Source organism: Emydura macquarii, unplaced genomic scaffold, assembly GCF_026122565.2.
Source record: "Emydura macquarii macquarii isolate MOO-44397 ecotype Brisbane River unplaced genomic scaffold, CSIRO-AGI_Emac_v2 contig_767, whole genome shotgun sequence".
Classification (NCBI taxonomy): Eukaryota; Metazoa; Chordata; order Testudines; family Chelidae; genus Emydura; species Emydura macquarii.
Window position 1 is genome coordinate 1,712,160 of NW_027130904.1, and position 13,427 is coordinate 1,725,586.

The 13,427-nt window shown below is 41.3% G+C and overlaps 1 protein-coding gene across 1 annotated transcript in view; it reads left to right on the forward strand.

The window, feature by feature from the left end:
- RFX3 (regulatory factor X3) overlaps positions 1-13,427 on the forward strand; it is a 132,916-nt gene that overhangs the window by 96,003 nt on the left and 23,486 nt on the right. The gene's annotated exons all lie outside the window — the stretch shown is intronic.

Genomic DNA, 13,427 nt, shown 5'->3' on the forward strand with positions numbered 1-13,427 from the left:
GATATATGTAATATGTTAAGCAGAGAGATAATGAAATTACATTTATGTATATTGCCTTTTAGAAACTGTTATAAATATTAAAAGCTGTGTCTGGGCAACTTTAACATGTATAGAGGAAGCGAAAAGGATCCATGAATCAGTATTATTCTCCTTTTCCATTTGAAAAAAAAATAGTAGGCCTATCTATTATTATCTTTTGCCTCTCTAAATCAACTTTCCTCTGTGGACAATGACCACATTGCACCATAAGCAGGAGTGTGGGGGGCATTGTCCAGCTTGCTGAGGGAGAGGGAACAGCGCTTTACAGGGGGGCGTATGGGAGTGGCTTAGAAGCTGCTGCAAAAAAGAGAGTGGATCAGTGTGGCGACGCTGACTGCTCCCCAGGGAGCAGAAGAGGTTGGGAGGTGAAAAGTGGTAAGCCCAGTGGGCAAAGCCCCTTTTCCCTGGATCAGGTGGAGCAGCACCCACTCTCCCTCCCCTTGAGGTGGCAAAATACCAGGTTTGGTCAGGACCTGCTGTAGCCATTGCGCTAGCCACTCCGTTCTAGGGGGGCTGGGAAGGAATTTTTCCTTCACCACCAGATTGGCTTAGGAGTGGTGGGTTTGTTTGTTTTTTCGCCTTCCCCACAACAGGTTCAGGGAGGCTTAGTTATGGTGAGTAGGGAAAGGAGTTAAGTTATAATGTCACAGCTCATTATGTAAGTGTGGGGCAGATGTCCAGGTACAGTGACTGGATAAATGGCTTGGCTTGGTAAAGGACTTAAACAGGAGGTGTTTGTTAAAGGAACAGAACAGGAGGGTTTGGGGTTCCTATGACTGGTATAGCATGGAGCCAACCCCCTCTTTCTTGTAACCTACCGTAAACCTCAGTCGAGGGGTGCAGATGGTAAGGTCACAGCAATAGGTTGGCTGGGGGACCTGGATGGAAAAAAAGAGGGGCTGCAGAAGCCTCCCAGCTAGATATTGAATGAACATGGAATTACCTGCACTGTGCACTTTTATCTGCTGGTTATTCCTGGACATCTAATAATAAAGTTGCGGCCTGATTAAAACCATATCAAGGATTGTCTGTTCTTTTTCTGGTATAGCTGGACAACAGGCTTTTTCTGTCTACTGTGCCAATTAAAAGAAAGCAGAAAGCCTACAAGTAATGAAAGATGGGAAGGATCAGCAAGGAAAGCTACCTCTTGGAGGTCAGAACATGTAGGAAAAAGTGAGAGCTGCCAAAAACCAAGCAGAGTTGGACCTTGGAAAGGAAATTGAAACCAATAGTAAAAGGTCATATAGCCATACAAATAAAAAGAAAACAAGGAAAGAAATGGGACTACTAAACACTGAGGATGGGGTGGAGATAAAGATAATCTAGGCATGGCCCAACACCTAAATAAATACTTTCCATCAGTTTTTAAAAAGGGTAGTGAGGAGTTTAGGGGTAATGGCAGGGTGGCTAATGGAAATGAGAATATGTAAGTAGAAATTACAACATCCGAGGTGGAAGTCAAACTCAAACAGTTTAATTGGACCAAATTGGGACGTGCAGATAATCTCCATCCAAGAATATTAAAGGAACTAGCACATAAAATTGCAAATCCAATAGCAAGGATTTTTAATGAATCCGTGAACTCGGGGTTATACCCTATGACTGGAGAATTGCTAATATAGTATCTATTTTTAAAAAGGGGAAAAAGGTGATCCAGGAAATTACAGGCCTGTTAGTTTGACCTCAATTGTGTGCAAAGTCTTGAAACAAATTTTGAAAAAGAAAGTAGTTAAGGACATAGAGTTAAACAGTAATTGAGATAAAATACAACATGGTTTTACAAAAAGTAGTTCTTGCCAGACCAACCTAATCTCTTTCTTTGGGAAGATAACTGATTTCTTAGACAAAGGAAATGCAGTAGATCTAATCTACCTGGATTTCAGTAAGGCATTTGATACACTTCCACATGGGAAATTATTAGTTAAATTGAAGAAGGGAATTAATGTAAGAACTGAGAAGTGGATAAGGAACTCGTTAAAGGGGAGACTACAACATGTCATACTGAAAGGTGAAGTGTCAAGCTGGAGGGAGGTTACTAGTGGAGTTCCTTGGGAATTGGTTTTGGGACCAATCTTATTTAACATTTTCATTTCTGACCTTGGCACAAAAAGTAGATGTGCTTGTCATGCGGGCTGGCTTGAGTGGGGGGGCATGTAGTATATTGGGTGACATCAGTATGGCAGAATCATAATAATCCATGTGGGATATGCCATGTCAGGTACTGTTAGGAAGGTTATAATGTGCTAAGTAGGATAATAATACTTATGTTCATGTGTGATATTTGAAATGGAAGTTATAGATGTATTTGAGATATCTGTATTTCAAATTGTTCTGCCCGGGCAACACCCCAGATAGGAAGGCTGCAGAACAATGGCCTGCGTAATGGCCCATTAAGGCATTCCCAGGTGCAAGGGGCCCTGAGGGAGAGGCCAGCATCACCACTGAGTCACCAGAACCTGCTTACGTGACTCTGGACTCCATTGCAGGCAGCCTACCTGATGAAGCATCAGGACTGTCCCATGTGACTATGGACTCCATTTTGGGTCTTGTGACTGCCCACAGGCCGCATGGCCGGAGGAGGGGGTTTATAAGATCATGCCAGAGAAACCATCTTGTCTTTGCTCCTGTCTAGCTGCAGACGCACACCTACCTCTGGATCTATTCATCTTGCAACTGAACCGAAGGACTTAGACCCATCCAGGTACTGGATGTAAACCAGAGGGAACTATACAAGCCTGCAAATCCACATTTCTTCCAGAAACCTGATGTAAATGGACTTTTAATCATTTGTATATCTGTGATTTACTTTAGCCCTTTAACATTTCTCTCATGGTTTATTTCTTTCTTTTTACAATAAACCTTTAGTTTAGATACTAAAGGATTGGCTGCCAGTGTGGTATTTTAGGTAAGATCCAAATATTGATCTGGTGCTGTGGCTGACCCCTTGGGGTCAGAGAGAACCTTTTCGGCAAAGAGCAGAGAGTTTAAGTAACTGGTCTCTTTGCTGGGCCTGGTGCTGATTTGGGAACCTGGAGCTGAAATGCAATAAAGGGGGCTGTGGGCATTTGTGGACTGGCTTCTTGATATCCAGTGTGGGGTAATCAGAAGCAGTTCGCGGCTGGTTCGGAAGCCAGGCTTCAGTGTCACCGACCAGCGTGGGGAGAATCTGCTCTCCTTTTGCAGCCTGCCCTGACCTTGGCATTATCATTTGGCAACCTTGGGCACTGGTCGTATCACGGTGGCGTAGTCGGCAGGATCCACAGAACCAGAACATTTGGGTTTTGGACCAGAACCTCACGCTATTCCAAATTTTAAAATCTGATACTGAGAGTGTTAAAGATTAAAGTTAGTCAAGATGAGTGAGCAGAGATCATATGACGATATGAGCGCAAAACAGCTTAAACAGCTATGCAAAGAGAGAGAATTAACTCCTAGAGGGAATCTCTCAGGGCAGAAAATGAGAGATCTACTCAGAAACAACGACCTGGAAACAAAGTCCCCAGCTGACTCCCCTGCAAAAGGAGCAGCTGCAGATGAAGGGCAGCAAGCCGATAAAGAGGGATGGACTCTCCAGCGTGAGAGAGAGAAGGTAGAACTTCACTTGTGGAAAATGTGACAGGAAGCTGAGATAGCTAAGCAAGCAGCAGAGCGAGCTTTAGAAAAAGCCGAGCGAGCTGCATAGCGAGCTGCAGAAAAAGCCCATCAGAGACAGGTGGAATTGGCCAAACTCCAGCGCCAGAAGGGAAGAAAGGATCCACCGCTGGCATCTGAGAATTCTTCGCTTCTCATCAGCAAAGGTCTGGAAAGAATCTGTCCCGTTTACAGAGAGGACGTGGATATTGAAGAGTTTTTATCCACTTTTGAAAAACTCTGTAATATTCATCAGGTGCCTGATGAGAAAAGGATGCCTGTTTTCCTCACCAAATTGACTGGAAAAGCCAGGACGGTATTTAATGAAATGGAGTTAGAGGATGCATTAGATTATGGGAAATTTAAAAAAGGGGTGTTGCAAAGGTTTAAAATTAACCCCGGGTCTTACAGGCTGAAATTTAGACATGTTAAGTTGTCTGATAATGTTACCTATGTTGAAACTGCTCACAAACTGCTCGGGTATTTGAAGAAGTGGGTTGAGAGGGCAAAGGCTTGTAACAGTTTCAGCAAGGTTATTGATTTGTTTGCTGGAACAGCTCCTAGAAATAGCGCCCAACCGGATCAGACCAGCTGTTCTGGATAAAAAGCCCAATACCATTTTGGAGGCTGCCCAGATTGCGGATGATTTCATGGAAAACAGGAGCCGGGAGGGGCACAAGCCTCAAGGGAAAAACAACCCCTATTCATCGCAGGTTAGAAGGGAGGATGGGTCCAGAAATAAGACTAGCCCAACCTTGGCCAGGAAGTCTTATACCAGCCCAGAGATCAAAAGCGCCCACCCTGGGGGAAAACCTGCCGCATGCTTCCAGTGTGGACAGACAGGCCATATAAGGCCAAATTGTCCAAACTATGGGGGCAGGAATAATCCAAGGCCAGCAACCCCCGGCCCGCAATTAATTCCAACGCTGTCGCTTTAAGTACAGAGACTGGCCAGGTATCGGAGGATCCTGCCACCTTGTGCTGGGAGACGGGCACTGCAAGGGTAAATGCTACCTCTTTTGGAATCCCCAATGGGGGGGAGGGTGAGGATTGCCTCACTAACTATGTGAGGCAGAGATGGAGAGGGGCAACGATGAATTCGTAAAGAGCGCCAGAGTCAATGGGATTGAGTGCACTGCATGGAGGGATTCCGGCTCAGAAATTACCTTGGTTAAGAAGGGATTGATCTGGGAGGAGAATTATTTACTAGCTAGGAGTGAGGTGGATGTGCCTAAGATGGCTCTGAATCTGAGCGAAATTCAGAGGGAGTATAAATGTAAGTCTCCTGCATTACCAGTAGGCAATGGGAAAATGTGGGAAAGGGGGGTGCATGAATGTAAGCAGTTGTCTGTGTCTGGCCAGGTATGCTATGACAAGGAAGAGAGCGTCTCTAGCCTTTGGATTGTGGAAAATATCAGCTTGTATGTCCAGAAGAGCAGTTTATCTGCTGAGAGAGAGAAAAACTCCAGTGTTATATCAGTTGGACCAGAGGTGATTCTGGATTCAACTGAGACCCAGGAGGGAAAGTTCCTAAACCTGCGTCTGTTGGGGGTAATGTCTTGCCCATGGGGGAAGTTACCCCAGTCCCCAAAAGTTTGTCTGGGAACAGCCATGTGGGCTGGGATAAAAGGGAGAAAACCTCAAATTGTTTGAGTGTTACAAGTAGCAGTTTATCTGCTGGGGGGGAGTAATCCCCAGAGTACTGTCTGTGGAGGAGGCAGAAAGTACTGTTCAGCTTATGCTGGTGCAGGATTTATCAGTTGATATACCAGAAGTGGTTCTGGATTCAACTGAGACCCAGGAGGGAAAGGTTCCTAAGCCTGTGTCTGTTGGGGGCAATGACTTGCCCATGGGGAAAGCGACCCCGGTCTCCAAACATTTGTCTGGGAACAACCATGTGGGCTGGGACAAAAAGGGGGAAATTTCAAATGGTTGGAAGGTTGAGAATAGCAGTTTATCTGCAGAGAGAGAGTTTAGCTCCAATCCTCTGTCTAAAGAGCAGACGGGGTGTGCCTCTCAGTTCATGAGAATTGAGGGGGGGTGCCAGTGGTATCAGATTTGGTCCGGGACTTACCTGAAACCCAGAAAGAGTCTGGTGAGGCTCGGGGAAATGTTTCTTTAGAACAGCCTCTAGCTGAAGGGAGGAGGGGCATTTCTCTGGGAAATGGATTGTTGCCTAAAACTGCTCCTGAAGAAATAAAACCTCCTGATGGCTTGTGCAAGCAGTTTGCTGCAACTGAAGGGTGTAAAAGTGAATTGATTAAGTCAGCTCAGGATGCGCCGTTGCCTGTAGCAAGCACATGGGCCAATCCTGGTGACTCCTCTGGTGTGCCTGGGGTCCATAGTCACATGGGACAGTCCTGATGCTTCATCAGGTAGGCTGCCTGCAATGGAGTCCAGAGTCACGTAAGCAGGTTCTGGTGACTCAGTGGTGATGCTGGCCTCTCCCTCAGGGCCCCTTGCACCTGGGAATGCCTTAATGGGCCATTACGCAGGCCATTGTTCTGCAGCCTTCCTATCTGGGGTGTTGCCCGGGCAGAACAATTTGAAATACAGATATCTCAAATACATCTATAACTTCCATTTCAAATATCACACATGAACATAAGTATTATTATCCTACTTAGCACATTATAACCTTCCTAACAGTACCTGACATGGCATATCCCACATGGATTATTATGATTCTGCCATACTGATGTCACCCAATATACTACATGCCCCCCCACTCAAGCCAGCCCACATGACAGTGCTAATAAAATTTGCAGATGACACAAAGTTGGGACCTATTGCCAATATGGAGGAGGACTGGAATATGACACAAGAAGACCTGGAGGACCTTGAAAACTGGAATAATAGAAATAGGATGAAATTTAATAGTGCAAAGTGCAAGCTCATGAATTTAGGGACTAACAACAAGAATTTCTGCTATAAGCTGGGGACTCACCAGTTGGAAGTGACAGAGGAGGAGAAAAACCTGGGTGTTTTGGTTGATCACAGTATGACTATGAGCCACCAATGTGATGCGGCTGTGAAAAAGGCTAATGCAATCCTAGGATGCATCAGGCAAGGTATTTCCAGTAGAGACAGGGAAGTGTTATTGCCATTATACAAGGCACTTGTGAGACCACACGTGGAATATGTGTGCAATTCTGGTCTCCCATGTTTAAGAAAGATGAATTCAAACTGGAACAGGTGCAGAGAAGGGCTTACTTGGATGATCAGAGGAATGGAAAACCTACCTTACAAGAGGAGATTCGAGCTTGGCTTGTTTAGCCTAACCAAAGGATGAGGGGAGAGATATGATTGCTCTCTGTAAACACATCAGAGGAGACCTGCTAGCACTCACTAAGCTAGCATGCTAAAAATAAAGATAGCGATGGCAGTATAAGCTGCAGGACAGGTTAAGCCACTCTTGAGTATGTGTTTATCTTGGACCCTAGGCACCTACTTAGGGTGGCTAGCCCCTCCTGCCACTCCACTGCCATGGCTACAATCTATTTTTCATATAAAAACAAATATGTCTCCTTCAGCGAGAGATCACACTCCCAGCTCAAAGTGTAGACATACCCCTAGTGTCATATTCCCCCTTAGCTTTGCTTGGCCTATCATATAGCTATTGAGTCATTTTAATTTAATGTACAATAACGTATTCTGTTCTGAGTCATCTGTTTTTCTCATTCTAGGAAAAATTAATATTTAAGCAGATGTCCTTTCCGAGAGGGCATTTTTCCCTTAATACTATAACCATTGCATGTTTCCATTTTGATTTGATATGATATGTACCCTGTTTCCATAAGCAAAATGGCTGTTGTCCCACCTCCTGTACAAATAATTTCAAATACTACTTTGAACTATTGGAGGTATCAACTAATTGTGCCTGCTCTGTGTTTCTTATACCTGTCTCAGTGTACAGATAATTTGTTTTTGTTTTTTGTTTTGTTTTTGTCTGATCGAAAACTAAGATCTTTTCCAGCACTTTTCTCACTGGACTTTCTGATTACTTAACTCAAAGTGTTTGCTACCTGTGGAAATTCATTCATATCTTTCTCTGGGACACAAATGTAAAGAGATCATTCTTGACTCCTTCTATCTTATCCATATTTTTAAAATTCCTGGACAAGTGGTATTCAGTCTATCACACTGCCTAACTGATAACACATTCATTTTATCAATGTGTAGCTTCTCTTCTTGTAGCTTTATGGACTCTTTTAAAACAGTTTGGCCTTGTAAACTACAGTAAAAAGTATGCAAGTGTAACATTTTTTTCTAAAAATACAGCATAATGCATCAAAACATATAAAAATTTTGCAATCTATAGAACTATACTATAGATTGGCTATGACAGAACATGTAGCACAATATTAAAGACATTCAGGTAGTATAATACTAATCAGCTTCCCAATTCAGAGTTTAAGAAAAGAGCCTTCAATTTCCTTTTGAACAAGCACAGATGTTTGGACTGTGCAGTTGTAGAGCTGATGTAACATCATGATCTAAAAGTGATTTAGTTCTGCTTTGGCTTTCAGCCAGATTAGACGTGTCTCAACAATGCTTGTTGCTTGGCTAAGTGTTGGAACCTCATTTGTTCGTTGTTGTCTTCTGATTCTTATTTTCATCTTAGTTATAATTAACTTTTCAGTTCTCGGAGTTGAACTGATGAGAGATTTTAAAAGTTTTTCATTAAACAAAGTTCACATTCTTTAAAGAATGTCTAATGTTTTCTTGCCTTTGATTGCAAGTAGATGCATTTCTATTCTTGTAAGGTCTCCATATCACTTGTTGGGGGTTCATTGTATATTTCCAACAGTTCACTTGCAGGACAGTTATGGCTCTTCAAGTATTATTTAACAGCTAGCATAACCTCTGAACCAATTCACACACCAAAGAGTATGAAAAACATCTAAATATTTTTCAGATATCTGTATATTACCTGCAGGTTTTTGTATATACAATAAGTTATTAAAGCATTTGGGTTTCTTTGATTTCCTAATCATTAGCAGCTTTAGCTTGTGTTTGCCTGAGGCACTGCAAGCTGTTAAAATTACCATTTGCTTTTTGCAAATTTTAAAACCAGGGGCTGCTTTTTTCCCCATTAGCATCAAGAGCAAGATATTCTGTGGAACACAGCACTTAAATGATATTGCATAGCTTGGTATGTTACGCACAGCTCTCACATACTGGAATCCAGTATTGCGAAATTCTGCTATTAAAAATTATGAACGAGGATTGCAAGTCATAAGATTGGCTTTAAAATTATTAATTTTTTTAATAATAAATTCTGAAGTCTTTTAATTTGTTTTTTGAGTCTTCAGGGTTTACATTTTTCAGTTTTTGTCAGAAAACCATGAGGGATAAAGCTTTTTTTTAATGAAAGCTGAGATTCTCACTTAACAGTATGACTTCAGGAACTGGATCTTTCAGAAAAGCAGCAAATAGTGTGAGACTCACTATAAAATCATGAAAGTTGGCAACATTTCAACAGCAAAATTTGCAAGCTTTAAGAATTTATCCAGAAAGGATGTCATCTGTTTATATAACTTATGCCATTTCTACATGTATAGCACTGTAGCAGTGCAGCTATACTGATGCAGCTGCACCGCTGCAGTGCATCTGGTGAAGACATTCTTTGCTAATTGGAGAAAGCTCTCCTGTTGACATAATAAAATCACCTCCGCAAACGGCAAAAGCTATTCAGCAGGAGAAGATCTCCTGCCAACATAGCACTGTGCACACAAGCGCTTATGTCGGTGTAATTTATGTCACTTGGGGATGATTTATTCATACCCCTGAGTGACATAAGCTATGCCGACATAGGCTGTAGTGTAGACATAGGCTTAGTGAGTCCATTGACTTCTGTTCCTTCATAGTCTAAAGATAGTTCAGTTTTTTTTCTTACCAGTTTGCTTTTTCGTGTCCATGTAATAGCAAACAGGCATCTTGCCATGCATTTCCATTCTTTCATTTCTGCTCCATTTTTTAAATAAATGTAGGTGGTTTGCTATACAGAATTTCAATCAGCAGCTCTTTATTATTTATATAGTGCCATTGTAACTTTACCTGCATTATGTTCAGTAGAATGGATTGGAGAAAAATGAGGGACAGGGAGAGAAGTTTAAGGAAGTCCAGATGTAACAGAGTGTACTAATATTTTTGGGAGGTTATAGACTCAGCATAGCCAGTTTCAAGTTTCAGTCCTAGAACAAGGGAGTTCTGGGAGATGTGGTTCCACAAGGGATGCTAGGAATCATAGGCTGGGCAGCAGTGCATGTGAGGAGAGAGGCAGACATATAAAAGAGATTATTTTCCTGGAATGCCAGTTTTCAGAAATCATGAGTCAGACCCCCCAAAATCCTGAGATTGGCATAAAAATCATGAGGTTTTTTTAAAAATATGTTTTTGTTTGCACTCTGATTTTGTCATTTTTAATGGTAAACCTCCCAACCCCAATTTGCATGTGATCATTTCAGATTCAAAATTTAACTTTAAATACATGCATGAAAAGGCAGGCTTCTTCTTCAAGCTACTGTGCGTGTGGATTTCACTCATGGGTGTGCTGGCATTCCTGCACAGGGGATTGGACTTTTTTTTTAATAGTGGCTTCTAGGGATTGTGCATGCATCTGTCAGGCTCCCACTCCCAAGAGTATAAGGGGCAGCATGACCCAATCACCAGCTAGTTCCTTCTGACTGCCCTGTCATATTCCCTGGGGAGTGGAACCCCACTGAGAGGAAGTCCTGTAGACACTGTTATAGTGCCCTAGTGCTGATAGAGTTGTGAGGGCTGGTAACAAAGGATTATGAAGTACTTAAAGAACAGTGACGTCAGACTAAAGAGCCAGAAGTAGCCAATCCCAGAAGGGAAGTTAAGGAACTATCAAAGTGAAGGAAGATGCCATGGGATGGGTGCTAGTTTCCTATTTCTATGTCCTATGGCCAGGATTCCGAAAAGAGGGTGGAAGAAAGCCCCCTTTGACTCCTCAGTATCAAAGAGGGAAGTGTGCTTGATGGATAGGAAGTACTATATCTTAGAAATATTATGCAGAAAGAATCTGCAAGATTTATACATAGCCTGGATGTGAAGACCTCGAGAGAGGCCCGAGTCGAAGATGACACCCAATGGGCCACTATTGAGTGATAGACAAGATAATGGTGTTCTCCAGAATGATCAAGAAAGGAGATAGCAAAGAGGGTCTGTGGGGGTAAGATTGAGCTTTGTTTTAACAACATTGAGATTGAGCTGATGGCTAGACATCCAGGACATAACTGAGAGACAGGCCAAGATTTTAGTTGTGCTACATCCTTTTAACCATTTCATCCAGAGATCATGGTTTCGTTGGTATTTTTTCTAAGGTGATCACTGTAATAAAGAAATCAGAAGGACTGAGTATGTGCACAGCGAACATATGGTAAAATTCACAAGCTTATTTATCGCAAATTGACAAAGAATATGAATTACATAAGTGTATGACATTGTTTTCTGGAACTAAGGGTATTTGCTAAAGAGTCACTCAGCTACAGCAGCTGTAGAGTATAAGATAGCTCTTGGGTCTAGCTTTCAGAACCAGCTGTTATCCAGAGTGAACAAATCATATGACAAATTTAAACAAAGTGAAGCAGTCCAAAAGCTTATTCTTTTGAACATCAATATTAAAATAATAAGAAAATCAATGTACTGTAAATTAGATCTATGCTACTCTACACTAATTACTGAATGACCTATTGTAGACTATGGAATTTTCTAAATTAATAAAGTGAACAAACATATTAAAAAAAAGTAAGGACAATGTATCACTGCAGCATTCTGCTCTTAAATCTTTGCTCCGGGGTGAGCGCCATTTTGGGAGAATTCTGGAGTATCCTAAAAAATTAGGATGTTTTAATTAATAAAATTCTGTTATATACTAACTACTTAATAGGAAAACTATATCGATATGTATTGCAAAACATTTTCTAGAATTCCTTGGGAGATAATTTCTTGTTCTTGTTCAGAAAATCACTCGGGGGTGGCCCTGCCCCCTGGATGGTCATAGGAACTCCTCACAAATGTAAAAAATTGACACTGTTAACTGAAGATTTTCCATACTTTTACTGTACTTGTATTTAGCCATATAAAATTCCTTTCAGATCCAAATACCCTTTCCTCCAAATCAAGTGTTTGAAATACATAATATGTCTATATCCTTTATAACTCTTCTTTCAGTAGTAATAAAGAGGCATAGGAAAGTGTAAAGTGAAGGAAGTCTGAGTAAAAATAAGCAGGCGAATTTTAGAAAAGAATGATTAGACGGTAGATTGTATGCACTAGTGTCTGGTAAATATTTTCCATGTCCATAATTAAAGCTCAAAAGATAACCTAGACCTGATAGACACTTTGGAAGTAATCAGGGAAGCTTCTCGTGACCCATATTGGCTTTATTTTTTACTACTCATAAAAGACATAGTAAGGCTAAGATTGCCAGCTCAGGTCTTTACTAACCTCTGGGAAAAGAATCTTGTCTTTTTCCAATTCTCAGCTGAATCTTGCCAGTTGTTTCTCAGTGCTATTGAGACTGGTCAACTCATAAGATAAGTCATTCTCTCAACGTGCCAGAATTAAGAATTTTTCCCAACATATTTCACATAAAGCACATTGGAGCAAATGCTAAAATAATCCTTACTTCAAGCACTAGAGGATTAAGTTTGCTTTTATATTTTTAATTAAGTTCTTAATAAATCCTAGAAATTCTTAAAGGATTGTTTTTTATGGCTGTTGGGCATTTTGGATTGTGAAAAAGCTTGTGAAATGACACATTCTGTAGTAACTAGTTGAGCTGTGTTGAAGTATGTTTTGGTTTGCAGGAATTTGCATGTAAAACTTGATGTTCTCTCTAGTATTTACACTGGTCATTTATAATTAGAAAAGAATTTTCTCACTCCAAATTGTAGGAATTACGTTGAATATCCAGAAGTCAAACCGTGCTGATGATAGGGAGGTCATTACATTTGCACAGAACAGAATTCATGATCTTTTAAAAAAAATCCTAGCAAATTACATACAAAACATACATCAAAATGGTATGATTGCAAAAGCCTGAACGTTAGAAAATGCAAAAATTCAGACTGCCCGTGAAATGTTAATTCTAGCCCCTTGTTTATATACCTTATGATACAGACTTTACTTACAGGATCACATACTATTTTTTCCCCACAGACTCTGCCTCATTCAGTGCACACGATGGTTGGTGTTCAGAGAATGAATCCAGGATGTGCAGTGAGTGAGGCTGTTGTTTGTGGGAACCCTGCTTCATTTGTTGCAGAAGTTGGAAGGTGTGTGGTGAATGAGGCAGGGGATTATAGGAAAAGAAAGGATTGCATCATGGTTAAAACTGTTAAATGTCATTCTGGAGAACTGGATTATATTCCAGACTCTGCCATAGAGTTCCTATGTGATACTGGGTAACAAACTCAAACCATACTTTTCACTGATGACCATTAATTGTGTGTTCCTCATATTCTGGGTGCTCAGTTTTAGACACTTGGAGCCTGTTTTCAGAATAGCTGAATGCTCACAATTGTAGTTGAATTCACTAAGAGCATCTGAGGCTCAGTCTCTCTTGCAGAAAAGTTGTGTGGTCAGAAGGCATGAGCATAGGATTGGGCATCAGGAAATTCCCGAGTTTGAATCCTGGCTCTTATTGTGGGGCAAGTCACTTTGTGTTTTTGTATGTAAGTTGTGGTAAGAATTCTTACCCAGATACTTCACAGGGGTATTGGGAG